The sequence below is a fragment of the Anas acuta genome, chromosome W (assembly GCF_963932015.1).
Source record: "Anas acuta chromosome W, bAnaAcu1.1, whole genome shotgun sequence".
In the NCBI taxonomy this organism is placed as follows: Eukaryota; Metazoa; Chordata; class Aves; order Anseriformes; family Anatidae; genus Anas; species Anas acuta.
This window is the reverse complement of record NC_089016.1, coordinates 11816328-11831950: the sequence shown is the minus strand read 5'-3', so window position 1 is coordinate 11831950 and position 15623 is coordinate 11816328. Positions and strand designations below refer to the sequence as shown.

The window sequence follows — 15623 nt, the reverse complement described above, 5'->3', positions numbered from 1 at the left end:
AAGCTCATTGGTCTAATATTTTTCTGGCTTTGAGTTACCCACCCTTCTGTTTTATTTCCTATTTTCCTCAGAGAAGTTTGTTCTAACATTGCTCTGCCTTCTCCTCTTCAACAGAGAAGCAAGTACAAAGTCAGAGAATGCCCAACAGCAGCTCTGTGAGCGAGTTCCTCCTGCTGGCATTCGCAGACACGCTCGAGCTGCAGCTCCTGCACTTTGCGCTCTTCCTGGGCATCTACCTGGCTGCCCTCCTGGGCAACGGCCTCATCCTCAGCGCCGTAGCCTGCCACCACCACCTCCACACCCCCATGTACTTCTTCCTCCTCAACCTCGCCCTCCTCGACCTGGGCTGCATCTCCACCACTCTGCCCAAAGCCATGGCCAATGCCCTCTGGGACACCAGGGCCATCTCCTATCAAGGATGTGCTGCACAGGTCTTCTTTTTTGTTTTTATGATTGGAGCAGAGTATTTCCCTTCTCACTGTCATGGCCTACGACCGCTACATTGCCATCTGCAAGCCCCTGCACTACGGGAGCCTCGTGGGCAGCAGAGCTTGTGCCCAGATGGCAGCAGCTGCCTGGGGCAGTGGCTTTCTCAATGCTGTCCTGCACACGGCCAACACATTTTCCCTACCCCTCTGCCAAGGCAATGCTGTGGACCAGTTCTTCTGTGAAATCCCCCAGATCCTCAAGCTCTCCTGCTCAGATTCCTATCTCAGAGAAGTTTGGGCAATTCTATTTAGCATTTTGTTAGCATTTGGTTGTTTTGATTTTATTGTGGTGTCCTATGTGCAGATCTTCAGGACAGTGCTGAGGATGCCCTCTGAGCAGGGCCGGCACAAAGCCTTTTCCACGTGCCTCCCTCACCTGGGTGTCACCTCCCTGATGTTCAGCACTTCCATCTTTGCCTACCTGAATCCCCCCTCCATTTCGTCCCCACCCCTGGACCTGGTGGTCACAGTTCTGTACACCGTGGTTCCTCCAGTAGCAAACCCCCTCATCTACAACTTGAGGAACTGAGAACTAAGGGGTTCCATCAGGACTCTACTTGAATACACACATTGTCAGCAAATTCACCTATAATACTATGCCTAATATTAAAAATGCCAGCTCTTCCGAGAAATAAAATAATGTGATATCTTCTATTATTAAATGTCTATATTATTATTTTCTATCATTATTTCACATTTGATTAAATATTATTCCTAGCCCCCTACAAGTCAATTATTTTTCTGTAGAAGATGGCTTCCTGTGTAGATAAACCTAATAAGAAAGCCATCAGAATTCATTGGTCTGAGCTTCCATCTCTTCCCATCTTCTCTGGAGCTGAGCGAGCCGCCCCAGCACGCAGGAGGGGCTCAGGGCCAAGAGCCCAGCTGCCACATGCAGAAACAGCCCCGGTGGCCCTCGGGGCTGCCTCTCACTGCCCGCTGGGCTCTGCCTCTCTGCTGCCTTCAAGTCGGGGCTGCTGCTTCCCTGGAGCCATGGCCATGGCCAGCAGCAGGAAGTGGTTTTTCCCTGCTGTTCTCTTTTGGCCTCCACATCGTGCTTCTTTTTTTCTGGGTAAGCCCTGATATCTCGTGTACCTTGCTGACAGTCCTGTTGTCTCTGCAGTGGCATCCCTGTGTCTGCAGGCAGCAGCAGGCACTGTGCAGCCCTGGGTCACAGCTGCCTACCTGCTAACACCACAGTAGGAAGAGGGTCTTGCTTAGGGCAAACCCAGGACCCTGGACACCTCTTCCAAATGTGCTATCAGGAACAGAGCCAAGGGGTTGCTCCCTGCTCTTCTGTTTTCTGGGGTTTGTCATGGAGTGAGGGACAGAGGCTGAAAGTCCCAGGGTGGTCCCTGAGGAACCAAGGGCTAGGCCAAGAACTCCCTTTGTGGCAGCACATGCCCAAATAGACAACACTGCCCACTGCAGTCAGTCACATTGGCCCACTCCAGTCCAATGCCAGCCTGGAGATGTTAGGCGATCTGCAGGGACAATGTGCTCAGTGGATAGTGATTAGAACCTCATAAAATGTGTGACCATGCAAAGAAGGGTCTGGTAAAGGAAAAAGGGAATCTGAGGATTCGATGGGCTAAAGGAGGGCTCTGCAATGCCAGAAGATGTTGGAGAGCCAGCAGGTGAAGGCCCGTAAGACTGAAAGCAACAGTGGAGACCCTCCTTATAGGCTCCTGGGCCAGGTCTGGTGCAGCACTCACCTGCCCTTTGTGCCCTTAGAGACACCCCATGGCCCTGCCCAGCACTGTCCTGTGCTGCTGAGCCATCAGGGCAGATGGAAAGGGGCTCAGCAGCAGAGATCCCCATGGATTTGGGTCTGCTGCCCACCCTGAGCAGCACGGGCAGGGCGAAGACGCGTGGGGTCCCGGGTCACCACAGCCCCTGGCTCTCACAGCAGCACCGCCAGCTTGGGGCCCTGAGGAGAGCACGGGGAGGGAAGCAGCAATGGCTGGCCAGGCCAGCACGGACACACTGCCCTGGGCAAGGCTCTCTTGGAGCAGGGATGGCCCTGGGGAAGAGCAGAACCACATTGCTGGGCCTGCACTGATGGGGAAAGGGGAAAGGGAAAGCTCTTTGTGCAGGCCCCTGCTCGGGGCAGGCTGCTCTGTGGCTGGGCCAGGCCTCTTGCGCTGCTCTGGGGAGCGGGGCTGGCCCTGCGGGGCACAGGCACTGTGTGCTGGGGATCTCCCAGGCAAGAGAGCAGGGCTCCTGCAGCTTCACAGACCTCCATCTCCTGGCACCATGGACACCTCCTTGCTCAACGCATCCAGCAGATAAACACCTATTGACCACCTGCTTTCTTTTCTTCATGAAGAATTGGAGGCAGAATTGCAAAAGTAATTAAAACTCATAAATTGTGAGCCACAGAAGGCCATGATGCTCTGCAAACATTGCTCAAAAACAGCGACCAGCACTGTGGGTTACCAGCACTGCTCTGGTCACATATCCGAAACACAGCACCTCAGGGGCTGCTCTGCAGAGACTAACTCTGTCCCAGACACAGCCAGTACAGGGCCCCTGATGGACAAGAAGACTCCCTCTGCACTCTGGAAGGAGCCAGGAAGGTGCTAATAAGCACCAGGACAATTGAGGAAGCCCAAAAGCCCTTCTGAAGGGTCACTGAGTGCCACCTGAGAGGCAGTGCTGGGCAGTGGGGAGGGCAAGGAGAAAGACTTGTGTTTAGGCTGTGAGAAACACAGACACTTAGGGCTTTAGCAGCTGTCTGTGGATGGAGTAGGAGGATGAGGTCACTTCTGGGACTGGGGCAGGGCTGAAGGTCCCTGCTTGAAGCTGCTGGAGAAGTGTCCACCTTGCATGTGTGCCTCAGCCTGGGAGCAGGGACCTGCCCATGGTGCGGGACGGCTGGGCTGTGCTCAGCCATGCCCCAGGAGATGACCTTGCTCTCTTCCTCCCCACCACTCCCCACACGGGGCAGGCCCTCAGGAAACACCCCTGAGCCTGGACATGCACCAACCTGCTGCGCTGAGGTGCCACTACTGCAGGGGAAGAGGGGAGTGTTGGAGAGACACATGGGGCCTGCGTGCAAGAGTGGTGTGGCCAGGGAACTGAGTGCCTGGGAAAAGTTACCCTGGAGCCATAGGAGCCATTCTGGAAAGAAAACTTGTAGGCAGGAACAGCATTTTTGTGATGGTGCTGAGCTGCTAGGCACATTGTGCAGGGTGCTCTGATGGACATTTGTGTCCTTTTCCATCGTGTCTTAAATGACGCTTTTCTAAGAAATAGAGTAGCCAACAGAGGTGTGATGGATACGCTGAGATCATGAAAGCCTACAAAAAGCTGATCCCAATGAGATGACTGATTTGGGGAGGTCAGGAATAGAATGGACAGGAGAGATGTGAGATTTGGGGGAGGGAATAGGGGCATGGCCAGCAGAAATTAAGGATTTTGTAGAGGTAAGTTAGTTCAGGTTATGCTGATGCTGCAGTAACCTTGACCTAAAAGAATCATATGTGGCCCTTCCCCACTTTCAACCAGTAACCTTAATTCAAAAATCTAAATGCTACTCCACACCCTGACAGGAATCCACTACTCCAATGTCTGAACTCAAAGGTTCCCTTGAAGTCAAAACTCAGCCCATAGCCTCTTTCTCTTAACGTTTCTGTATTGCTCACCCTGATCCCTGACCTTAACACTGAGGAGTTTTGTGTCCTTTTCCATTTTGTCTTAAGTGACGCTTTTCTTAGGAATAGAGTAGCCAACAGAGCACTGACAGTCTAAGGTCATGAAAGGCATCATAAGCATGCCCCTAAAAAGATAACTGATATGGGGAAATCAGGAGAAGCCTGGCCAAGAGAAATGTAACACTGAGAGGAGGGAATAGGGACTTGGACAGCCAAAATTAAGGGTTTTGTAGAGGTAAGAGGGTTCAGGTTATGCTGATGCAGCTGTAATCGTGACTTAAAATAGTCATACAAGGCTATTCCCCAGTTTCAAACTGTAAACTTATTTCCTAAAACTACATGCTACTCAGCACCCTGACAGGAATCCACTACTCTAATGAGTGACCTCAGCGTACCCCTGGAAGACAAAACTCAGCCCATAGCCGCTTCCCCTAGCTCTTACACTCTTAATCACTCTGATCTCTGCCCTTAATAGTAGCATTAAAATGGTCTATTTAACACTAGAAAACTGCTTAAGAGACCTAAAGAAAACCCTAACTCCAAATGAATGTGAGGGGCCATGGACCTGATCAGCTTGTGGGCCACAAGGAGGAGATGGGAGGGAATGCTCTGAGGAGCTCAGCTCTGCCTCAGGATCTCCTGCCCCAGCAGCAGGAATGTGACTGTGGCAGGGACTTTGAGGTCACTTCTGTCTCTGCACTTGATAGGGCAGCAGCAGGAACGTGTCACGCAAAGGGACTGGGAGATCACTTGTGTCTGGAGGTGGCAGGTCAGCCTTGCCTTCTCCCTGGGATCTGCACTTTTGGGCTGACATCTGGCAGTGGCCCTGCTAGGCCAGCAGAAGGCACCTGCTTGGCATGCTGACTGGGGGATCCCCTCTGCCTCCAGAGCCAGGAGGACCCAGGCAGAAAGAAGGCCCCAACATGGGTTGTCCTGTCCCTTCTGCTTGAGTCCATGAGTGGGCAGCAGCAGGCCCCTGGCTTGGAAGCTGCTGCTGAGGTGACTTGTGTGTGGTTGGCTGAGAGGCCGCAAGGAGCCTGCTGGGTTGGGATGACTACTTCAGGAGTGGTTTCCACACTGATGGAGCTTCCTTTGGTAGTAAGAAAGAGCAGGAGAGAAAAACTTGCCACAAAGTGTGCCCTGGAAGGTTTGCGCTGGCCCTGAGGAGGAAGAAATGTCCCTCAAAGGGTCGTGCTGTAGTGCCACAGGTCACCCTCTGATCAGACCATGGCTTTGTGTTTCAAGGAACAGCTGGTGAGGGCTGACGAGACATGAGTTAAAGCAAGGGATGAGAGCAACGTGTTGAACAGAGATGGGTGTCTGCAAACTTCAAGGAAATAAGACAAATTGTGGGATAGCGTACGAAAAGCTACAGAGGAGAAGGCAGAGGGTGCTGGCAAGAATGGAAGGTCCCAACAGCCCTGAAGGTTTTGTCACCTTGGCTAGAGCTTATGAGGAGAGATGTTATACTCGTTGAAATGGGGCCTCATTGATTCCTTTCATCCCTGTGCAGCACCTCAGAGGTGTCATAGCAGTGTTCTTCTCATTGCATCACACTGCCCACCACATCCCACAGACCCCAGGAACAGCCTTCAGCCGGACGTGGGGATGCCGGATCTCCTCTCACAGTTCTACGGGTCAGGCATTTGCTCTTCTTCTTCACCAAATCGAACCAAGATTTTTCTCAGCACATTGCTTTGCCTGTCTGTAACCATGGCCTCCAATTAGCTGCCTTAACAAGTCCCTGGGGGGGCTTTGTTAGTAACAGCCCTCAGTGGGGCCCATTAATACTCCAAGTCACTTCAACTTTTCCTCCTGACTTTACTTTCTCTAGCAGTTGCATCATTCACCTCTCAGTACCTGAGCTTCATAGACTCAGCACCAAAACACACCATGGAACTCATTAAAATGCAGAAACTCCTAACATCTCTTCCATAGTTGTCTTCAAGCCTTCACGCCTTCTGCAGCTAATTGCAGAGCTTGCAAGATGTAATTAAGGAAGAAGATTTCAAAGAGCAACCAATAAAAATATTTTCTTGTTTCAAAGGCTGAATTTTGCTGCATTTCAGTTTAGAGCGTCATTATCCTATTGCTATTAATCCAGGGTGACTTCTTTGGAGACCTTCATTGGGAGGAAGAGCAGAGAGTGCTGGTCTGACACCTCCACTGCCAGCAGTGGTCTTTGTCCCTGTACCTGCAGCCCAGCCCACACATGAAACCCTATCTAAGATAGGTCAGGGGTGTCTTCAGATAAAATAAAATAAATAAAATAAAAATAAAATAAAAATAAAATAAAATAAAATAATAAAATAAAATAAGATTGAAATGACCATTGGATCCTGAGAAATTCAGCCTGAATCTCAGTAGACACCTGGAAATTCATGGACTCTCTTAGATCATCTGTGAAAAACTCAGGATGAAAAATAAAGAAAATATATCTTTATTGGCTGTAGCTGTACCCATGAGATTGGCCTCTTTGGGGAAATTGTCCCCTTCCAGGCACAGAAACCTACATTGGGTAGAGTGAAAAGAGCTGCCCAGTCAATAGAGTAGGACAAAGTCCTACTTCCTGTGCTGTTGATGCAGAAGGCAAAAAGAATTGCATTGTGCCTGACACTACTCTGGGACGTGTCACCCAAGTCAGGCAACTTTACCTTAGTGCTGACAAGTCCATCACTAAACCATGCTCCCAAGCTCTACATCTACACCTTGGCTCTCCAGTCAATGACCCAGCTCATGGATGGCAACCAGGGAGTCTCAGTTAGTGCAACGCTGCCTCAGGTGTGCCACCATGGTAGCCATTGGCACCTGCTGTTCTTCAGCCCTCATCAAACCCCCAACAGAAGGGTTCTGTGGAAGGCCAAACAAGGTAGACAACTGTTTCATGTCCTTTGTCTCCAAGGCAACTATGCCAAAGCTCCACCAGTAGTGCCCTCTTGGAACTTTGAAGTACCCTCTTCTGAGACAGTCTATGCCGAGGATGCACATAGCCTCTGGGCCAGTCCCAATGGGGTGCTTTTGCCATTCCTTCCTAGTTAGACTCACTTCAGCCTCCAGTACAGTTAACTGTTGGGATCCCCTGTCACTCCAGAAATACAGGTGGGTTCCGCCTCTTTCTAGCTTGATGGCATTAGCGTACTCTGTGCACCAGTGTGCAGTAGAGCCTAATACATTTGTGGGTCTGATGTGCCAGGCCATTATATATACATAGTCCAGTAAACCTGATTGTCCAGGAACACTAGATTGTCCAGTAGCCCTCAGAGGTGGGCCCCAGCAGAGACAAGGAGTCAAGGCAGTTGGGTGGGGGAAGCCAGCAGAAGCAGCCCAAGGTGTGGTGCTGCTTGTGAGGACGCGTTTGTGGCAGCAGCTGGAGTGGGCAGCAGCTGTGCGCAGGCGAGGGGAGGCCAGGAAGCGCATGCCAAGAGTGCTCCTGCCAGCAGAGCCAAGGCCAGAGCCGAGCCCAAAGGCAGAGGCAGGCCCAGTGCAGGGGGCTGCAAGGGCCATGCTGAGTTCCCTGCTCCTGCAGCAGCCGTCCTGGCCCTCAGCATACGTGCTGGCAGGCTGCGGGGAGAGGATGAATGCCCTGGGCCCCCTTCCTGCTCTGCCCAGCCCAGCAAGGACCCAGAGCGGCCTCCTGTCCCCTGCCCCTGCAGCTCTGGGCTCCCTTCGCGCAGCCCTGGCTCTGCAGCACCAAGCCCTGCTGGGAGCCCTCCCCTGCATGCTGCCACTGCTCCCTGATGCTGCTGTTGCCCTTTGCCGGACACAGCCCAGCCCAGCCCAGCCCCTGCCCACCTCTCCCCACCTCCCTGCCCTCTCCCCAGCCCAGCAGCCCAGGCTGTGCTGGCCCCAGGGCAGTGCCCAGTGCAGGCTGCTGCAGGGCTCTGGGCACGTCCACCACAGCCCCAGCCCCTCGCAAGGCACCGCAGCTGCTGGCACAAAGGCAGCTCTGGGCCTCTTTAGTGTCTCCTGGGCTGGGGCGAACTATGGTGATGCTGGTCCATTATGCTGCCAGTCCATTAAGCTTTTCCTGCGAGACTCATTGGCTCTAGTCCTGGAAGCAGCATTGGAAGAGGCCTCCAGGTTTCTGGGTTTTCCGTGAGCAGCCCCTTGTATTATTGTTGTGCTAGCAGGGAGGCCAGCAGTGACCCAGGGCTGCACAGTGCCTGCTGCTGCCTGCAGGGATTGGGATGCCACTGCAGAGACAACAGGACTGTCACCAAGGTAGTCAAGATCTCAGGGCTAACCCAAACACAGGAGCACAAGAGAACAAACTGGAGGCCAAAAGAGAGCAGCAGGTAAAGCCACTTCCTCCTGCTGGCCATGGCCATGGATCCAGGGAAGCAGAAGCCCCGACCCGAAGGCAGCAGAGAGGCAGAGCCGGGGCTGCTCCTGCATGTGTCAGCTGGGCTCTTGGCCCTGAGCCCCTCCTGCATGCTGGGGCTGCACTCCCACAGCTCCAGAGTAGATGGGAAGAGATGGCAGCTCTGACCAGTGAGGTTCTCATGCATTCTTTTATTGTCTATATCTACTGAGGAAGCCCAGTTCTATGGGTAAATTAGATAACCTGATCAAAGTAAATAAAATAATAAACAGGCAGGCTGCTAAGATTAATATTTAACTCAAAATGTTATCATATATTTGCTAAACTAGTTCTAAATTCTATTAGAAATGAAAGATTATCTCAACTCTTTTTGGATATGCTAGAAGAATGGATAAATTGATGAGACCTTTAGTGATGCTTTAACAAATGTTTAAATTGTTTGTTTATAACATCCTTCAATTCCTGGTTCCTCATGCTGTAGATGAGGGGGTTCACTGCTGGAGGCACCACCGAGTATAAAAATGACACCACCAGGTCCAGGGATGGAAATGAGTTTGAAGGGCGCTTCAGGGAGGCAGACGTGCCAGTGCTGACAAAAAGGGAGACCACGGCCAGGTGAGGGAGCCACGTGGAAAAGGCTTTGTGCCGGCCCGGTTCAGAGAGCATCCTCAGCACTGCCCTGAAGATCTGCACATAGGACACCACAATGAAAACAAAGCAACCAAGGACTAAAGAAACATTAAACACAAGTGCCCCGACTTCCCTGAGGTAGGCATCTGAGCAGGAGAGCTTGAGGATCTGGGGGATCTCATAGAAGAACTGGTCCACAGCGTTGCCTTGGCAGAGGGGCAGGGAAAATGTGTTGGCCGTGTGCAGGACAGCATTGAGAAAGCCACTGCCCCAGGCAGCTGCTGCCATCTGGGCACAAGCTCTGCTGCCCACGAGGCTCCCGTAGTGCAGGGGCTTGCAGATGGCAACGTAGCGGTCGTAGGCCATGATGGTGAGAAGGAAATACTCCAATGACATCAACAAGACAAAGAGAAAGACCTGTGCAACACATCCTTGATAGGAGATGGCCCTGGTGTCCCAGAGGGCATTGGCCATGGCTTTGGGCAGAGTGGTGGAGATGCAGCCCAGGTCGAGGAGGGCGAGGTTGAGGAGGAAGAAGTACATGGGGGTGTGGAGGCGGTGGTGGCAGGCTACAGCGCTGAGGATGAGGCCGTTGCCCAGGAGGGCAGCCAGGTAGATGCCCAGGAAGAGCGCGAAGTGCAGGAGCTGCAGCTTGCACATGTCTGCGAATGCCAGCAGAAGGAACTCAGTGATGGAGCTGCTGTTGGGCATTTGCTCTTTCTGGCCATGGATTGCTGCCCAAGGATGAAAAAAGCTTTAATTAATAAGAAGATATACCTCAGATAAACTTCTAACATTTCTGACATAACTGCCCTGAAAACCCTTTCAGTCGGGCATTTACCAGGTCCCTTTCATATGCTCTTCTTGATGCTGCCTGAGGGTGTCCCTGGGAGCAAGGGACCCTGCTCTGAGCGAGGAGTCAGTCCTGCCCCACAACCAGAGGTAAAGAGGAAGATGGGGTATTCTCAGATTCAATCCGCTGATAATAAAGAGCTTTTCAATTTTCTTGCTCCCAATTCACCCAACTGCGGAGCAGGGCTACGGGAATTTATTTTTGTATTTTCTGTCTAACTGCCTACCCGACCCTGTTTTCTAAGGCATAAATCCTGGGCATTTCAAATGAAAACTTGTGGAGCCTCAGATGAAAGAGTCCCTTGGGCTCCCTCGAGGTGTCCCCAAGGCCTCAGGGCTGACAGCTCCTAAGGCAGCAGGGTCTCTGCTGGGGTGTGTTCACTGAGGCAGACTGAACTGATCATCTACTGCTCCTCTCTGAACACAAGATTTTTAGAAGTGTGATTTGTGCTATTGGACTGTGGTTGTCAAACATGATGTGCTTTAACCTGGCAGGCAGCTCAGCACCACACAGCTGTTAGCTCACACCAACCCCCCCACATGCTTATCGGTTGAGGTCAGGGCAGTTGAAAGGACTGAAATGGTAGAGAAAGAATTATAATTATTTTTAGTACTATTATTGTTATGTAGAAAGCAAGCTATGCACAGTGCAATTGCTCATTACTGACTGATCTCCAGCCTGTCCCCAACTGGTAGAACATTCTGGTAAACATCTGCACCTGTTCTTCTTTGACCTTCATCAAGTCCACAAATGGAAGGGTCCTCCCAGGGACTAGGAAAGGTAGACAGCTCTTTAACATCCTCTCTCTCGAAGGCAGCTAACCCGAAACCCCACCTGTACCCTTTTGGATCTTGGAAGTACCCTCTCCTGGGGAAGTTTATGTCAAGGTTTCATAGATCAACATTCTTCTCCCTCCTTTCTTTTCTGGGCAGTAGTTGGCAGTAGTTCTCTTCCATTCTCAGGAGCCTGATTTTCACACCCATTGTTTTCTCCTGCATGTAGAGGCAATGGATCCTGGCAGAGGTTGGTGCTCTGGCCTAGCAAGAGCAGACCTGGGGGTTTGGTCTAGTCCCCAGACTAGACCTGGGGCCTGTCACAGGGGCTGGAGTGGCTGCAGGACATATCAGAGGTGTTGGAGTAGCTGCAGGGTCTGTCACAGGGCTTGGAGTTTCACTGACTGAGGCTCAGTGAGCACAGACCAAGTCCCAGCACATTCCAGGGATTTGTGTCCCTTTGGAATTGCCAAGGTGATAACCCCTCCATTTCAAGCACTTCTGCAGTTTTTAAGGATTCTGCAAGTGCTCAGGGGGGAAGTTCCAAAGCACTGGAGGTGCCCACTGCTCTAGGTGCCTGCCCAGATCCTCCCATGCTCCCTGCCACTCCTAACTCTCCGGCCTTGGGGCAGGTCTCTGGAGGGCATTCTTCAAGAGTTGTTTATCCTTAAACAACTGTTGAAACACATTCAGGAGACATCACAATAGGACCATGCCAGTGATGTTCTCAGCTTTGTAGAGGTAGTGTAATTAGCCTGGAGGAGAAGGGGAAGGTAAAGGAGAGAGTGAAGAAGTGGAGAAGTGTCGCTCCTGTTTCTCCCCCTAGATTGGCTCCTTAAAGCAAAAAGGTCAAGAGTATAATTCTTAAGTTTCTGAGTGATGGTTCCTGAGGTATGGAGGTAATGGCATTGCTCAGTACAAAGAATGGATTTGTCACATGACCAATAATTTTATAGAATCATAAGCCAGTGCTACACAACATAGCAAAATATCTTTAAACCAGACCCAGAAATGACAAAGAGCACAATGGGAACACATGTAGTAAGTAATGTGCTATACAACACATTTCTGAAAACTGGTACTACTCAGCACCAGAGAAACCTTAGAGCAATCTTCCAGTACTTAGAGAGGACCTACAGGAAAGCTGGGGAGACAGTCTTTGTCTGGGAGTGTAGTGATGGGACAAGGAGAAATGATATTAAACTAAGAGAGGGTAGGTTTAAATTGGATATATGGAAGAAGCTTTTTCTTCTGAGAATGGTGAGGCATTGGAACAGGTAGCCTGGAAAAGCTGTGAATGTCCCATCCCTGGAAGTGTTCAAGGAGAGGTTGAAATGAGTTTTCAGCAACCTGGTCTAGTAGGAGGATGGTTGGAATAAGAGGATCTTTAAGATCCCTTCCAACCCAAACCACTCTATGACTCTATGATCCCATGTTTCTATGATTATCTGTGACACTGCTACCATTGTCCTTCTGCAGCCCATAATGTCTCTCCTCAGAGATTTAAACCAAGATTTTTGGTTAGTCCAGCTGGCATCCTCTTACAAGTGGTGTCCCCCAGGGGTCGGTACTGGGACCTATCTTGTTTCATGTCTTTATTGATGACCTAGATGACGGGATTGAGTGTACCCTCAGTAAGTCTGCAGATGACACCAAGTTGGGAGGTAGTGACGATCCGCATGAGGGTAGCGTGGCCTTTCAGAGGGACCTGGATAGGCTGGATTGCTGGGTTGAGGTGAATGGGATGAGGCTCAATAAGGCCAAGTGCAGGGTCCTACAGTTTAGCCACAATAACTCTATGCAATGCTATAGACTTGGGGCAGAGTGCCTAGAAGACTGTGAAAAGGAAAAGAACCTGGGAGTGTTGATGGATGCTCGGCTGAACAAGAGCAAGCCATGTGCCCAGGTGGCCAAGAAGACCAAGGGCATCCTGGCTTGTATTAGAATCCTGGCTGTACTCAGCTCTGGTGAGGCCACATCTCGAGTACTGCCTTCAGTTTTGGGCCTCTCATTACAGGAAGGACACTGAGGCCCTGGAACATGTCCAGAGAAAGGCAACCAAACTGTTGAGACAAGCTGGAGCACAGGTGTTATGAAGAGTGGCTGAGGGAACTGTGTTTAGTCTGGAGAAGAGGCTCAGGGGAGACCTCATTGCACTCTACAGCTTCCTGAAGAGAGGTTGATGTAAGGCGGGGGTCAGCCCCTTCTCTCAGATAACTAATGATAGGACTTGAGGAAAAGGCTGCAAGTTGTGCCTGGGGATGTTTAGATTAGATATCACAAAAACCTTTTTCTCTCACAGAATAGTCAGGCACCGGAAGGGTCTGCCCAAGGAGGTGCTGGAGTCACCAACCCTCGCACTGTTCAAGAAGCACCAGGACAGGGTGCTAGGAGATATGACTTCGTAACTTAGTGTGTAGAATTAGCGATAGTTGGACTAAATGATCCTGTAGGTCCTTTCCAACGTTGTGTTTCTATGGTTTCTGATTCTATGGTAGGACAAGGGGAGTGGTTTTAAACTTAAGGAGGGTACATTTAGAGTAGATAGTCAGATGAAATTCTTGACTTGGAGGTGAGGTATTGGCACTTGTGCTGTGGGTCCAGAGGTCACCCAGGGGGAGTTTGGATCAGCCCATGCCCTTGTGTTCGAAGGAACCGCTGGGAAGAGTTGAGAGGCATCAGTGAAATCATGGGAACAGCAGAGTGACAGCAAGGTGGGTAAGAGAAGTGGTTGTCTGCAGCCTTCAGGGAAGTGTGGGACAGCACAAGAAAGTGTGCAGAGGAGAAGGCAGAGGGCTCTGACAAGAATGGAAGGCTGCAGCAGCACTGACATCTTTGTCCCCTTGGCCATGGCTTAGGAGGAAACGTGTTATACTCATGGCACTGGGACCATGAATTCTCCTTTCAACCCTGTGCAAATGCTGGAATGTGTCATACCATTGCCCTTCACATATGGTATTGTGGGCATCTCCCCCTACCCCACAAACCCCAGGAAGAGCCCTGAGTGAGACACAGGGGTGCTGGGGATGCAGAATCTCCCCTCCCAGTGGCTGGGGTCAGGCCTTGGCCCTTCTGCTTCAACAAAATAAAGTGAGATTTTCTCAGCACAGTGCCTTTGCCTGTCTGTAATCATGGCTTCCAGTTATCTGCCCTAACAATTCCCATGGGAGGCTTTGTGAGAAACAGAAAAGAATAGGCAACAGAGTATAGAGTATTCTAATACTACAAAATAGAGTAGCCAACAGAGGTGAGACAGGTGCTCTGATATAATGACAACCATCAGAAAGCTGATCCCAGTTAGATGACTGCTATGGAGAGGTCAGGAGTAGCCTGGTCAGGAGATATTTGAGACCTGGGGGAGGGAAGAGGAAGGGAAGAGGAGCTCAGAAGCTTAACTTTGTAGACGTTAGAGGGTTCCTGTGATGTTGACGCTGCTGTAACACTGACTTCAAACAGTCGCGTAGGGCCTGTAAATTATTTTTAACAGTAACAATAATCCCTCAACCTAAACATTAGTCCAACATCCTGACAGGAATCCACTATTGTAAAGCAGAACTCAAAATATCACCTGAAGAAAAACTCAACCCGTAAACCCCTTTCCTTCCCTTTACTCTCTTGCTCACCATGATCCCTGCCCTTAACACTACCATTAAAATGCTCTGTTTATCCCTAGACTACTTGCCAGACCTAAACAAAACCCTTAACCATAATGCTTGCCCATACCATAACCAGAAACATGACACCACAAACCTAATACAAAATCTTCCAACAAAAACTTTGCTTAATCTCTAACCCAGAAAGGTAAAATCTAGTCCCTGTGAGACAAGAGAGAGGTCAGCTCTGCCTCAGGATCTCCTGCCCCAGCAGGAGGAATGTGACTGTGGCAGGGACTGTGAGGTCACTTCTGCCTGTAGGTGGTAGGACACCCTTGACTTTTGAGAAGTCTGGGCACCTAGCTGGCATGCTGACTGTTGGATCCCCTCTGCCTCCAGAGCCAGGAGGACCCAGGCAGAAAGAAGGCCCCCAGATGGGTTGTCCTGTCCCTTCTGCTTGAGTCCATGACTGCACAGCAGCAGGCACAAGGCTTGGCTGTGTCTAGCCAAGAAACTGCAAGGCCAGCAGCAGGCCCCTGGCTTGGAAGCTGCTGCTGAGGTGACTTGTGTGTGGTTGGCTGACCGACCACAAGGAGCCTGCTGGGTTGGGATGCCTACTTCAGGAGTGGTTTCCACCACAGGGGTGCCATACGAGCAGTGGTGCCTTCTCACAAGGAACCAGGCCAGCTTCCTACAGAGCTTCCTTATGAGATAATTGTGTCCATAACTATGGCTGTTGTCTCAGCCACTAAAGCTTTTGAGGAGACAGATAATCATTAAAGCACCAGAGCCTTATTGACTCCTCATGGGCTCATCAGCAAAGCCCCCAGAGGGGTGATTATAATGCATTGGGCTGGGCCTGTGTTGCTGAGCTGGGCCGGGCTCCTGGAACATGAAAAAAAAACCACATTTTAAAATGTCCCATGAAGCAGAGAGACATCTGTGGACAAGGAGCAGCTCCTCTGCACAGTGCAGCAGGACTCGGGGCTCTGACCGCAGCTGGCATGCAGAGAGGAGAGAAGGAGAGAGGGCTTGGAGGCACTTGGCAGTGGGACGGAGAGCTGCCTGCAGGAGAAACCTGCACAGCCCTTGACAAGGTAAGTGTCTGGCTGCAGGGCCATGTAGCTGCAGGTCCTGGAAGGGTCTCCTGCTGGGTCTTGTTTCTGGGAGTGGGCATTGCAGTAGGCTTTTAGAGTCCTGCTGGGCTGCTTTGCGAGGTGAGGAAGTCTGGCAGAAGCCCCTTGGAGTATCATAATCTAGCTACTCCTGGTCATATAAGACAGGGATGGCCAAACTCCTAAAGAAACTG

At 50.9% G+C, this 15623-nt stretch overlaps 1 long non-coding RNA gene across 1 annotated transcript in view; it reads left to right on the top strand.

Annotated features, from left to right (window-relative positions):
• LOC137846970 (uncharacterized) overlaps positions 1 to 15623 on the top strand; it is a 475040-nt gene that overhangs the window by 273939 nt on the left and 185478 nt on the right. The window lies entirely within an intron of this gene.